The sequence below is a fragment of the Amblyomma mixtum genome, chromosome 7 (genome assembly GCF_055824585.1).
Source record: "Amblyomma mixtum isolate Tamu chromosome 7, ASM5582458v1, whole genome shotgun sequence".
Taxonomy (NCBI): Eukaryota; Metazoa; Arthropoda; class Arachnida; order Ixodida; family Ixodidae; genus Amblyomma; species Amblyomma mixtum.
The window spans coordinates 78,562,537-78,575,693 of record NC_143018.1 but is presented as its reverse complement, the minus strand read 5'-3'; the positions used below and the strand labels follow the sequence as shown (position 1 = coordinate 78,575,693).

At 53.9% G+C, this 13,157-nt stretch overlaps 2 pseudogenes; both read right to left on the bottom strand.

Moving 5' to 3' along the window:
• Nucleotides 1-3,769: 3,769 nt before the first annotated feature.
• Nucleotides 3,770-6,272, bottom strand: LOC149336579 (uncharacterized; annotated as a pseudogene).
• Nucleotides 6,273-6,938: 666 nt separating this feature from the next.
• LOC149336578 (uncharacterized) lies at nucleotides 6,939-8,769 on the bottom strand (annotated as a pseudogene).
• Between the last annotated feature and the right edge of the window lie 4,388 nt (nucleotides 8,770-13,157).

The following is a 13,157-nucleotide window of genomic DNA, read 5'->3' as shown; positions in this document are numbered from 1 at the left end:
AGCCGCACAGGCCAGGAGGATATGGGTAAGGTTTTCCGTCTGTGCAGTGCCCAGAGGGCAGCAAGGTGGGATGGGTCGGTAGTGAGAGAGTAGAGAGGAAGTAGGCATGGTCCGCGTTTGCAGACGGCGCCAAAGTTGTTGCTCCCTGGTAGTGAGGGAGGAGTCGGGGGGTGGCTATATTTGCCTTTCTGCACGAACATTCGCAATGAGAAGGAGGTACACGCACACTCCTGTGGGAACCCTCCCTCCCCTCCCCTGAAGTCCGCGTGTGCCAGGTTTCTTGACTCTCGGGGAAAAAAATTTGGCAGAGGCTTAGCTTGGTTAAGCCCGGTAAGTTGCGAAAGCAATAGCCCTGGCTGCGCCTGGTTTGCCTGGTGATGTGTGTTGGTAGTGCTCCTAGTAAAGCTTGTATATGAAAGTTTTGCCCATTTGTTTTACATGGCATTATACTCACCACACGAGGGCCCCCACGTGCTGGAAGATTTATGCGTGCCTCGGTCACCAAAACGAGCGGCTGACGCTAACGGATGATTGTCTAGAAGCTTCCCTCTTCTTTCACTCCCACTTCCTTCCTGTACGGTGCGGTTCGGGGGTCCACCGAGATGACAGAGAATTTCCTTTCCTCCAAAAGCGTTGCGTTCAAAGGGCAAGGCATCGCGCCGTACGGGTGGTGGCGTTCCTCCCTTCCTGTGGTTCGGGTGTCCACCTAGATGACAAAGAATTACTGTGCCATGCCTTGCCCTTTGAACGAACCGCTTTTTGAGGAAAGAAAATGGTGCAGTAATTCTGTGTCATCTTGGTGGACACCCGAACCGACCGCTAAGCGCACCGCGCGCGGCAGGAGCGGTAGTTAGACTGCGCTTGGTAGCTGCGGCCTCGCTGCGCGATGGCGCAAGTTGGAGCCCAGTCTTGCAGCTGTGACGTCAGACCGCTAAGCGCCCCGCGCGTGGCAAGAGGAGGAGTTCGGCCGCGCTTGGTAGCTGCGGCCTCGCTACGCGACGGCGCGAGTGAGCCCCGCTCTTGCAGCTGTGACGTCAGACCGCTAAGCGCGCCGCGCGTGGCAGGAGCAGGAGTTAGACCGCGGTTGGTAGCTACCGGCCTCGCTACGCGACGGGCTGAAAGTTCAAGCAGTATTGCCCTCGCAATAAAGGAATCGGAGGCCTCATTGCCAAAGTTTCCATGGTGCCCGGGCAACCAGATGAGCTCAGTGCTGCAGGGGTAGGGGGTTCTGGGTCAGTATTTGGTAGGTGGCCGGATAGATTCTGCCCCTAGCATAATTTAGCAGTACAGTTTTTGAATAACTGAGTATATAGGTAGCACTGGTGGCGGTGGTGGTGTAAAACATTTATTATGCTATATACAAGAGAGGTATTGCTTGGACCGTGCCTGAAGGGCCCGGCCCTCAAAATCACTAGGAGGGATCCCTAATCCGGGACCCCTGTGGCCTCCGCGGCGGCCAGGGCTCTTGTCACTACGGCTCGTTGGTCCAGGAGAGTTGAGCAGTCGAGCAGGGCAGCCTCCCAGTCCTCTCGGGTGGGGTGGGAAAGCAGGATTGGCAGGGCATGCCCACACCATGTAACACATGTCCGCAAACACTTCCCCACAGTGTGGACACCCGCCCGCAAAGGCTGAATTGAAATGCTTAAGCACTGCCGGGCACAGTACCGTGTTCGTGTAGAGGCGAAAAAGTCAACGCTCCCCTGCCTTCTTGAGGCCTGGAGCTGCCAAGTCCAAGCGCTACAGCTATTTCTTCTACTTCCTCTGGGTTAGTTCCCTGAGATTCTTTTATAATCGGAGGGGTATGCGTAGTGTACGTGACCGCTGTGGCTCCATGCCGGCCGCATGCAGCATCTACCCATACGGTGTTCTGTTAATTGCCGTATCGTTCATGAAGGGCCGCTGCCCTGGCTTCCTATCGCTCGCTGTTTCGGTCGGGGTGCATGTTACGACGGAGTGGTCGAATGCATAGCATTTGACCAATTTCTGTGGGAGTAGCTTTTAGGGAGTTATGACTAACGGGGATGCGAATTTGGAGTTTAGAGATTATATGCCTGCTGGTAGGGGTGCTGGCTAGGCGCAGATAATGGGCTTGTAAATGCGCTTCGGTTAATTCTTCTATGGTGTTTGTAGAGTGCTAGCATACGCCATGTGTGTTTATCCCCCCCTCCACCTTCCTTTCTTCGCGGCTAAGGGAGGTGAGCTTCGCCGTTGAGCGGGCCCCAAGGAGGTCTGTGGATGCGCGCGGTCTCATTAGGAGCGCCCATCTTTCTGTCCCCCGTGTCGCCCCTGCAGACTCCGGAGAGCCCCCGGTAGGGGGGCTGCGAGGAGGGCGCAAAGCGGGAGGTGGCAGTTCGCGTTCAAGCCGGGCAGCAGCCAGAGAGGGAGCGGCCGGCTCTCCTAAGCCTCCCATTGTCTCCTTTCGGGGAAGGACGCGTGTTTCTCGCCGGGACCGCTTTGCGCCAGTGCAGAAAGAGCCATAAAAATGTCAACGCCACCGTTGCATCGTATGCCGACAGCTCACCACGGCTTGACAAACACCAGTTGCGGCCCAATTTAGATTCGAACGCTTCGTTCGGAGGTTCGACAGCTTTTCTTTTGAAAAGAGAACACCGCTGGGGCCGGGCGCGTCCGGATGAATGGGAGCTGTGGGCGACGGTGCAGCTGGCTGGCGTCCGGTATGGCCCCGAGGCTCGAAAACTCGGTCGGAAGAAATGGGCGCGCGCAGAAGACGCCACCGGACAGAACGGACGCAGCCACCTGCTTATTGGGGAAAGTGACGGCCAGTTGAGTTATGACGCCGCTCGGAGCCCGGAGGACGGCTGCTGGGTCGGCAGTCCATTGTGATCCGACTCTTATCGGAAAGTCGTTCTGCGCCCTCGGGTTTTGTTCGCGACGGTCGCAGCTGGGGGTTGGGGTCGATAATTGCCCCGGTTCCGGGAATCGTCAAGGTCGCGGGTACTTGTGAGACAGACTTACCCGCGGAAGTGTTTCGACATGTTGTTGTTATGTGTTTTGCTTTGTCTTTCATAGGGGAGAGAGTTTCTGTAATACAGTTGAAGTGTGGGGCGGGGCACGTAACCCAGGGGGCCAATCCGTATCTGTGTGCATTCTCGGAAATCACTATATTTTAAGTGAAAATGATGCCCTTTTTACAATATTTACATTTGAGGGAGCGTTATGTGCCTTAAGGAAGTTGGAGGGCGGGCCACACGTCTAATAACCAATCGTGTTAAGGGTCTGACACGATTGGATGGTGATGAATATGGGCCGGGCCTATGTGTCTTTAAAACTGGGTCCCGTAGCCCGGAAAAGGGGTTCTGGGCTACGAAGACAGATGTAACGCATCTTCGGCTATGCCGAGTAGGGGCCTCCCCTAAATGTTAGCCAGCTCCATGTTGTTGTTGTGCTCACTGCTGAACTTGTATATGTATATGTAAATACCTGTACATAAAGCTTCAATTTATATCCCCTGCAAGTTCTCTATTGTTGCCAAGTATTGTCTCGCTAAATCTTCGGCCTTCAAGACATCAAAAGCCGTCTCCGACAGGGCACCCCCGGTGCAAAGGAAGAAAGGAAGAGAAAAGAACCTTTTCGCTTTGGTGCAGGCGAAACTTTATTGTGTTATTCACACCTAACTCCGCCAGGCGTTCGTTGATGGTGGTCTTGGGAAGGCAGAGCGCTGCCGAAGTAGCTTGTCTGATTATGGAGTTTACTGTTTGGGATTCGGTTACATTGGGTTTGAGGTATGGAGTAGAATACAGTACTCTACTCACAATATATGCTTGTGCCACCCGCAGAGTATCCGGTTTCCTTTATCCCTAAGCTTTACCTGCGACTCAACGTATTAGCTGCGTAGTGGCTGTTAGCGTGCTCTTTAACCGTTTGATGGTTTCAGTATTTTTCCCATCTTGTTACCCGCCGCGGTTGCTCAGTGGTAATGCGCTCTTCTCCTGAGCGGGGGTGCCCGGGTTCGAACCCGACTGCGGAGGCCGCGTTTCGATGGAAGGGAGACGCAAGAGGCGCCCGTGTGCTGTGCGATGTCAGTGGACGTTAAAGATCCCCAGGTGGTCGAAATTACTCCGGAGACCTCCACTACGGCACTTCTTTCTCTCTTTTTTCACTCCCAACTTCCTTCCTTCCCTTACGGCGCGGCTCAGGTGTCCGCCGAGATATGCGAGACAGATACTGCTCCATTTCCTTCCGTCAAAATCCAATTCAATTCAATTCGCACCTTGTTGGAGGTAAAGACTCAGGATGCGAATGGTTCGCACCTGTGGTACCTCTCTACCCTGTACGCACATTCTGATGGGAGTGTGGTACGTTCTGCCCTGTGGTGGTGGTGAAATTTTTTATTTGGTGAATTAGAGTTCGGGAGCCACAGAGTGGCCCCGCTACATGGTTGGCGTCCCTAGTCCGGGACACCGCATGACGAGGCCCCGTCTCTCGCCCGTTCCACCAGAGCGCTTTGGGACTCAAGCGAGGAGAAGTTGAGGACGGCAGTCTCCCATGGCTCTCGGAAAGGGGTAGGGGAATGGGGGAAGTGGGGATTTTGAGTATATGCCCAAACCATGTGGAAGATATCGCAGGTATCCCCACAGTGCGGCCATCGCCCATCCGTGTTAGGATCGTAATGTTTTATGATCGCAGGTGCAGGACAGAGTAGAGTACCTGTCTTCAGGCGCCTTAAAGTTCGCTCCTCCGTCTTATTCAGCCGCTTTGCAGGGGCCGGGAAAAGGCGGTGGTTGTCACTATAATGCGTTATTTCCCTGAATCGCAGCAGCGGCTTTTGAGTCTCCGAGCCAGAAGAGCTGCGATGAGGAGCCCGGTGAGTAAGCGCTCGGGCGGCCGCGTCAGCGGCCTCATTACCTCGTAAGCCCGGGTGGCTCGGAGCCCAAATGATTCTTTTCGGTATCGGATCAGTGGCAGTCCGTCTTAGAATACAAGCAGCTAAGGGGGATATATCCCCTGCCAAGTAATGATCATATGCTTTTCGGGAGTCCGTGATGATGATTCTCGAATTGGCGTGGCCGGCAGCAAGCGCTATAATTACTTCCTCGGCTCGCATTGAATTCGGGGCTCGAAAGGAGAGCCCATCAACGTGAATTTCGTGGTTAACGACAGGGGCCGTGTAAACTTACGTGGGCGATGGCCCTGCTACGTCTACATAATATACACCTGGTCGAGCCATGTTGTCTCTCAAGAGCACGAGCCCGCGCTTATCGCCTGTTTTAGTGCATGTCGGTGTCCATGTTACGGGGGAGTGGGGAGACCCAGAGCATATGGCGCCACAGTACTGGGATACGCTCCGAACCCTCTGGAGTGCAGTCGCGTTGGATGTGTAAGCGGTTTAGCAGGCCGCGCCCAGGGGCCGTCTGCATGAGCCGCGTGTATTGGTTCACGACGTCGGCCTCCCGCCACTCCTGGAGGGAGTTTAGCACCCGCAATGCCTTGAGTTTGGTATTACAGGTAGCCACCGGGAGATCCAGGGCTCACTTAGTTGCCTTGCAGATGACGGCGTCTATTCGCGCCTCGTCTTGCTTAGTAGTGCGGAGGTATGGCACGGCGTAGAGGATCCGGCTAGTGACTAAGGCATAGATGAGCCGAAGCGCCTCCCTGCCCCGCACACCGCCCCGCTTGTTAAAAACGCCACGAATCATGCGCCCTAGCTGTTCGCCTATTTTATTGACTTTCACAATGGGGGAGTACGGTCTGAGTCTGTGGTGAATGAAAAGGCCCAGGATATGGAGCTCCTCCACCTCTCTAATAGGACCTCCTGACAGAGAGATGTGTATTGCTGTCCTATCCTTTGGGTTCGCTCTGACATGCGGAAGCTCTGATTTCGCTGGAGCACATTCGAGCCCACAGTCAATAGCATACGCATCGACTATAGAAGCGGCCTGCTGAAGGCGGTCCTCCATGTCCCCAAGTCTCCCCTCAGTTGTCGAAATTGCAATGTCATCTTCATATAACGCGTGTTGAATGCCTTCCACCCTGGCCAGTTGGCTTGGGAGGCGCATCATAGCTATCTTGAACAGGAGTGGTGATAACACCGCTGCCTGAGAGGTACCCCGTGTTCCCATCATATAAGGGCCGTATTCCTCGTGCTCAACCCGAAGAAAGCCATGGCGATTAGTCAAGAAATGTCTTACATAGGCGTAGGCCCTAGCCCCACAGTCGGTAGAACTCAAGTTGACCAAGATGCTTCCGTGTTTAACATTGTCGAAAGCCCCTTTCAGATCAAGGGCGAGGATGGCTTTGTCATTGTGTTGCATAGTTGTGGCTCGTATTACATCCCTGTGCAGCTGGAGGAAAACGTCCTGTGCAGACACGTGGGGGCGACACCCGAACAAGGTGACTGCAAAGAAGCCATTACTCTCCATTTATGGAGAGAGGCGATCCCGTACCATCGCCTCCATAAGCTTGGCTGCACATGAGGTCAGTGATATTTCATTTAATTTCATTTATTGAACCCTCAAGGCCAAAAGCATTAAAGAGGGGAGTGGTTACCAAGCTAAGAAATACATAAACAGATGCAATGCATGATACAAAACAAAGTATAATCATACTCGTGTTATACAATGTTAGATAGTGCAGAACGAAAATGCTGGTTATCACTTATGTCGATGATATTTGCGGGAAGGCGGTTCCATTTGCGTGATGTATGTACTAGGCAAGAAAGACTGGAATGCAGTTACAGTGTTACATGTTTCAATGCCAACTTTGTGACGATGATCAATGCGGTTTGACACGTATCTGGGGGACGAAATGAGGGCATCATGTAGCATGAGGGCATAATGTGAGGTGGAGCTGGAGGTGTGACCGCTTTTTCCAAGATCTGAAACCCTTGCAATTCCATTGGATGATCTGTAATTTTTCAAGGTTTTTAGCATTCCTGTTTGATCTCGTAGCCATGTTGTATTTATTTTCGGGCGAGCGGACTAGCTCTGGCCGGGAGCCGGCAAAACCCCAGTGAGGAGCCGCACGGACCCACCGGCTGCCGGGCCTGAACCGTGTTTCTCCGCTGCCTGGCGGGAGGCTGTCACGTTTGAGAAGAGGAGATTTGCAGCTAATGTAGTTCTTAATTTGGGTGCTGACCCAGGGCTGCACGGCTTTAAGGACGGAGTCAGTGACCTGGGCCATAAGGTCGGGAAGGTCTTGCGTTAAAGCCGCCTTGAACATGTCCTGGAAGGAATCGCAGACTGCTGACATGATTTGATTCGGGAGGGCCGCCAGTTGCTCCTCCAGTTGCTCGGTTTGGCGCTGCAGTGCCTCTAGGCCGCCGACGAGACTAGCAGTAGAAACTGATCCAACTACCGTGTGCCCGGTCTGCCGCGAGACGCTAGTGAGGCAAGATGTTACGGATGATCCGTCATCCTCGTCATCTGGCTCAGCTTCCTGAATTATCTCTGATAACCCGGCCTGTTTGGCCTCTAATTCTTGAATGTTGCGCGCAAGAATTTGGTTCTGGCACCTGAGCTCCTGTACCTGCTGCTGTAGGGCGGTTTTGGTAGGGGAGGGACGCGTAGGGGCCCCGGAGACGGCCCTACTCCAACTGCTCCCCTGTGGTTAGACGGGTGCCAAGTGCGGGAAACCGGGGGCACCGCCTGGGTTCCGGACTTGACAGGCTTCGATGACCCGGCTTGGGCCTTGGGTTCCTTAGCGGCTGGCGCTTTCTTGGCCTTGGGCGGAGGAGCCTGCTTGGGCCCGTCTTTGTCTTTGTCTTGGATCCGGATGCGAGCTTGGTTTGATGGCTTTCCGGAACCGCCCGGCACAATCAGGAGCTCCGGTTGGGTGGCCGCCTCCGCAGATGAAGCAGCTCGGAACACAGTCATGTTGCGCCGGGCCGTCAGGAGTGGCACCAGGAACCTGGACCCCGCAGCGTTTGCAGCGCCCCGGCTGCGGTCGCGGGCACGCAGCGGCCCGATGGTCCACTGTGCCACAGCGGTGGCATACAGGCACTGTCTCCTTGTACAGGCGAACAGGGAGCCGTTTGGAGGTGCTCAACATCGTCCGTGGCACCTTGGTCCCCGCGAAGGTGATCACCGCAACCGGGGTTCCTCCCACCTTGCGCACAGACACCACATTTGGTTCCGCACTGAGTTTTCGTTTAACGCTTTCGGACGTTTCGTCTGGCGAAGCAGTCACGACACCTCGACAGAACGCACCGGTGAGCTTGGAGTGTCCCCGGAACGGTAGCTCGCGTTCCCCTACCGGCAGCACAATATCCCGGAGTAGCTTCTTCGTGGCGTCGACTGATTTCAGTGCACATACTAGGACGTTTTGGTCCCAAACGGGCCACACCACAACTCCCGCATTTGCGTCGTCACCGAGGATGCTGCGGATTGCAGCGCCGGCTTGTCCAGGACCAAAAGGTGCCTTGAGGTCGACCGTGTTTCGCGGTTTCAGCACCACGACGATGTCGTCTTTTTCGATGCGCGGCGTGTTCTGCGGCCGCCACCAGAGTTGCTTGGAGCGCTTCGAGGCTGCGTTCAGCACACTCCCACCCTGCGTATGCGCAGAGCTAGCCGGCGCCTGTTCCTGGGTGGCACCAGCACCGGCGTCCCTCGATGCCGTCGCCGCGTTCTTCTTTCCGCGCCAGATGCGGACCATACCTTGGAGGTAATCGACCTCGGTTGGTAGAGGATCATTGCCTTGAGTCGTACCCTCGGATTGATTGGTATCCATTGTTACGATCCGCAAGGACTGCGGGTCGTATCCCGTGACTTGATTTGGAGCCGCCAGAGCCGAGGGATCCCTGACCGGGGCCATCGAAGACCCAGGCGCCGTTAGACTTAGCACCACCGCGGCGTGACGGAAGCTTCCAATGACCGAAAAGTGGTCAAAAATTGGTATCACCTTAACAAACGTAGTGTAGACGGGTGCCGCTAAGGTTCCTGGAGACAATGATACCATGCTTGCAGGGAGAAAAGCTGATGTATAGCAATTGATTGCGATCTGTCACGGAGCCGACGCGGTATGCGACCGCTCCCGTCACCGACACTAGCCCCCCTCTGCCCTGTGGTGGGATCAAGAGAAGTTCCAATTTTTCTGGTGAGCAGGTGAGGCCTACCTTAATCACCTCTTCCTTGTGTTGCCGTTGGGGCTTTTGGTAGTGAGACTTCTATTTGGGCGTCGGATCCATAAGTAGTCCACAGGGTGATATCCGCGTACAAGGTATCGTCAAGAAGGGGAATGTGGTGCAGCGTCCACGCAAGCGGATTAAGTACTGCGTTAAAAAGGAAGGGTGGCAGCACCGAGCCTTGCAGGGTGCCTATGTTGGATAGTGCGTAGCGGCGTGTATAAAGGTTGTCTACGCACATGCTTGCCGTTCGGTTTTGCAGGAAAGCGCTTATGTAATTTTAAGTTCGCTGGCCAACCCCTAGGTCTATCATGGCTTTTAGGATGGCCTCGTGCTTGACATTATCGTGGGCCTTCTTGAGGTCAGTCGCCAATACTGCTTTGGTGTGTGTAGATATGAGGGGGTCCAGAATATCTGTCATAAGTTGAAGCATGGCATCTTGCGTGGATAGGCCAGATCTAAAACCAATCACTCAGTGGGTGCATTGACCGCTATCTTCCATGTCGATGTGTAGTCAAGCCATTATGACTTGCTCAAATAATTTGCCGTGGCTTGAGGTAACAGAGTTCGGGCGAATATTTTCTGAGGTGACTTGTTTGCCGATCATTTTAAGGAAAGGAAGTGCATCATGCAGCCGTTGGCAAACACTTTACAAAAGCGGCAACTTTCTGCGCATATGGTACATATATTCCTGGAACTGCGTTCTGATCTTCGATGTTTTTACCTGTGCGAATAGTGGAGTTAAAACTTCCTACACACGTTTAGAACAATTGTTCTTGTGTTATGATGCAGTAGTAGCAGTGGTTTTTCAAAACATTTATCGCGCTATAGACTGTCCTATGTCAGAACGTAAAAGATGAGCAGCGGGAACGGCTTGGCTGCGTTGGCATTACGACCTGAGAGCGGCCGTCATGAGTGTGTATGCGACGATTTGTTTGTTTGGAAAGTTCAATAAACTTCCCTTTTACTATTCTAAACCCACAGTGGTGCACAACCAATGACATTTGAACGTCCTTTATTTGTGGCGCTGCTAGAATATGAACGCAAAGCCCCAATTGAAAAACAAATGGCTGTGGTTTAGCTCTGGTGAAACCTAGTCGAGTAGCGATAGCTACAGGCCCCCAGCTGCGGTCAGGCTTCGCTTATAGTTGTTTCATCGTAAGAGGCTAAGCGAGCCCGTCTAGGGGCATCGATTTCACGCCGGCCAACCGTTCGGCACACTGCTTTTCAGTCTCTTCAGCGCTCTGTCTCCTCTTCACTTCATTTCTACGGCGAACCCTGGCCTCCTCCACTCTGGCCGGCTACTCACCATCCATACTGCGGCCGCAACTTTGGCTGCGGCGACGCGAGCTCTTCCCACTTATTACAGCTGCGGATGGATGGATGGATGGAAAAAACTTTATTGTTAATAAATTTCAAGTGTTCTTGACCCTTGCGGGTCACTGCGCGCCGTGGTCGATCCTTGGCCCAGGATGCCGCACTTGACTACTGCCATCGTGGCTCGGCGCACGAGAAATCGTTGCACTTCCTCGTCCTCGCTGGCCAGCAAGTACTCCCACTGCATCACACTCGGGTTGTTTATTCTTGGCTCTAAGTCTGCCTTGGGGCAGGTCCATGTGACATGCTCTAGTGTAGGTTTTCCCTGACACCACGGACATTCGTCTGCATATTGTGTAGGGAAAATCTTGTGTAGTTTGTGCAGGTGTGGGTAGGTACCTGTTTGTAGTCTGCGCCAGTCTACCGCCACCTCTTTGGTGAGCCTTTTGTGTGGGGCTGGGTAGCGTTTCCGCTGACCCCTGTAATGAGTATATCTGAATACGGGGGGGTAACTGGGTCAAAGGTGCCTGTGGTGCATAGTGTTGAGTCTGCTCGGTTGACGTACCCTCGAGCTAACTCGTCTGCTGTCACCTTGCCCCTCACCCCCTCATGCCCGGGAACCCACACTATACTATGTTTACTGCTTTTGTGTCTTCTCGTCGTGTGTAGAATATGATTGGCGAGGCTGTCGATCCTGCCTCTTGTGTAGTTTCTACATTCTTGTTTGTAGTCCGTCACTATAGTGAGGTTGTGTCCTGTTGCGTTGCCGTGCGATATTGCCAGAGCAATCTCGTCTTTATCAGCTGCTTCTGTGTTTGGGTTGTTTATCGTTGCGCTGGTTATTTCTTGCCCTCCTTCGTCTGTTACAACGGCGATCATTTTGCGTTGGTATCGGTACTATGCTGCGTCCGTGTAGACTCAGCAAAGAGCGCGGGGTGTGACGACATACAGAGTGCGCAGTGAGCGCCCAACGGCTCAAGAGACTACCAATGGCATGAGCGGTGGCCGCGCGGCGACCGCGACCAACCGATTTGCCGGAGAATTGAGGCCTGTAGTGTGACGCCAAAGTGCGGCCACGAAGAGGCGAAAACGTAGCATAATGTTGCTATCGCTACAAAAAAAATATTAGGGTTTACTTCGCGGCAGCACCCGAGCCCTACCGTGGGAAAGGAGTGAGGAAGGGCGAGAACTTATACCAGAGAGACAAAGAAAAAACTTTATTGTACAAGGAATTCGGGGCACGCCCCAGGGTCCCCGCACGACCCCACTGCACTCAAGTGTTTATGTTCCTAAAGTCCATAACACTGGCCGGGTCCTCCGAGCGCAGAAGGGTCTCCCAGTCCTCCCAGGTCTTGAGGTTCTCCAGGTCCCGCGCGGGAGGGTCCGCCGGGCAGAGGGAAAGGATGTGGAGGGAAGAAGCGAAGGGTGCTGGGCACAGGGCGCATGCCGGAGTGGGGAAGGAGGGATGATAGTGGGCTAGAGTAAGGGGACAGAGTGTGTCTGTAGTCTGCGCCAGAGTGTTGCGTGTTTGTTATTTAGAGAGGAGTGGGACGGGGGGTGGAGCTGGCGTAAGGCTCTCCATGCCCGCGTCAGCCCGCTGAATGCGTGCATGCGCTCCTTCGTGACACATTTGTTAACATTGCTTGGTCAGGACAGTGTGAGGCCTTAAAGGCTTTCGCCGTAATAAAGCTTTTCAGACAAAGAGAGGATCGTGTCAGTGCTCATCACTGCAGTCCTTTCCACGGCCTTCCAAGTCTGAATTCCCACGCAGCAGCCCGTGCGCTCATCTCGGGGGCGACATTTGCGAAGGCCTCCCGATTTGCCCTCCTATCGTCCCACCTCTTTCTGGAATGGTAGCGAGTGACTGCTTGGCTGCGCGGCCACGCATCACGTGATGCTCACGTAATGAAAGCGTACGGTTTGGGAAAACTGCGAAATGCTACATTCTTAACGCTTGAATGCAACGTGCGTCACCAAACGACTGAAAACTTGTCGTGAGGTAGAGATATCCCCCACAACTGCTGTAAACATTTCTTACTTGGCCTACACCTTAGGCTGCAGAATGGTGGAGGAGAGCGGAGGTTCAGAGCGCGAACAGTCGTGGTTGTTTACTACGCTACCCGCCGCGGTGAATCAGTGTTTAGTGCGCTTGGTTACTGACACGCCGGTTCGAACCCATACCACGGCGGCCGCATATTCGATGAAGAAGAAAAACAAAAGCCAGCCGTGTGCTCTGCGATGTCAGTACACGCTTAAGCTCCCCAGGTGGTATAATGTATTGCGGAGCGCTTCAGTAAGGTAACTCTTTCTATTTTCCTCTTTCCCACCAACATTCCACTTTTTCCTTACGGCGCGACTGAGGTGTTGGCCGAGAAGTCAGACAGTCACTGCGTCACTTCCTTGCCTGGAAAATCTCCTAATCTAGAATTGGTGCCGCCGCGGTGGCTCAGTGGCTATGGTGCTCGGCTGCTGTCCCAAAAGACGCGGGTTCGATCCCGGCCGCGGCGGCTGGAATTTCTTTGGAGGAGAAATTCTAGAGGCCCGTGTACTGTGCGATGTCAGTGCAGGTTAAAGAACCCCAGGTGGTCGAAATTTCCGGAGCCCTTCACTACGGCGTCTGTCATAGCCTCAGTCGCTTTGGGACGTTAAACCCCATAAACCAAATCAGAATTGGTAAAAATTGGTTTTGAGGAAATGAAATGATGCAATAACAATCTCATATATCGCGGTGGACACCCGAACCGTGCCGTAAACGAAGGGA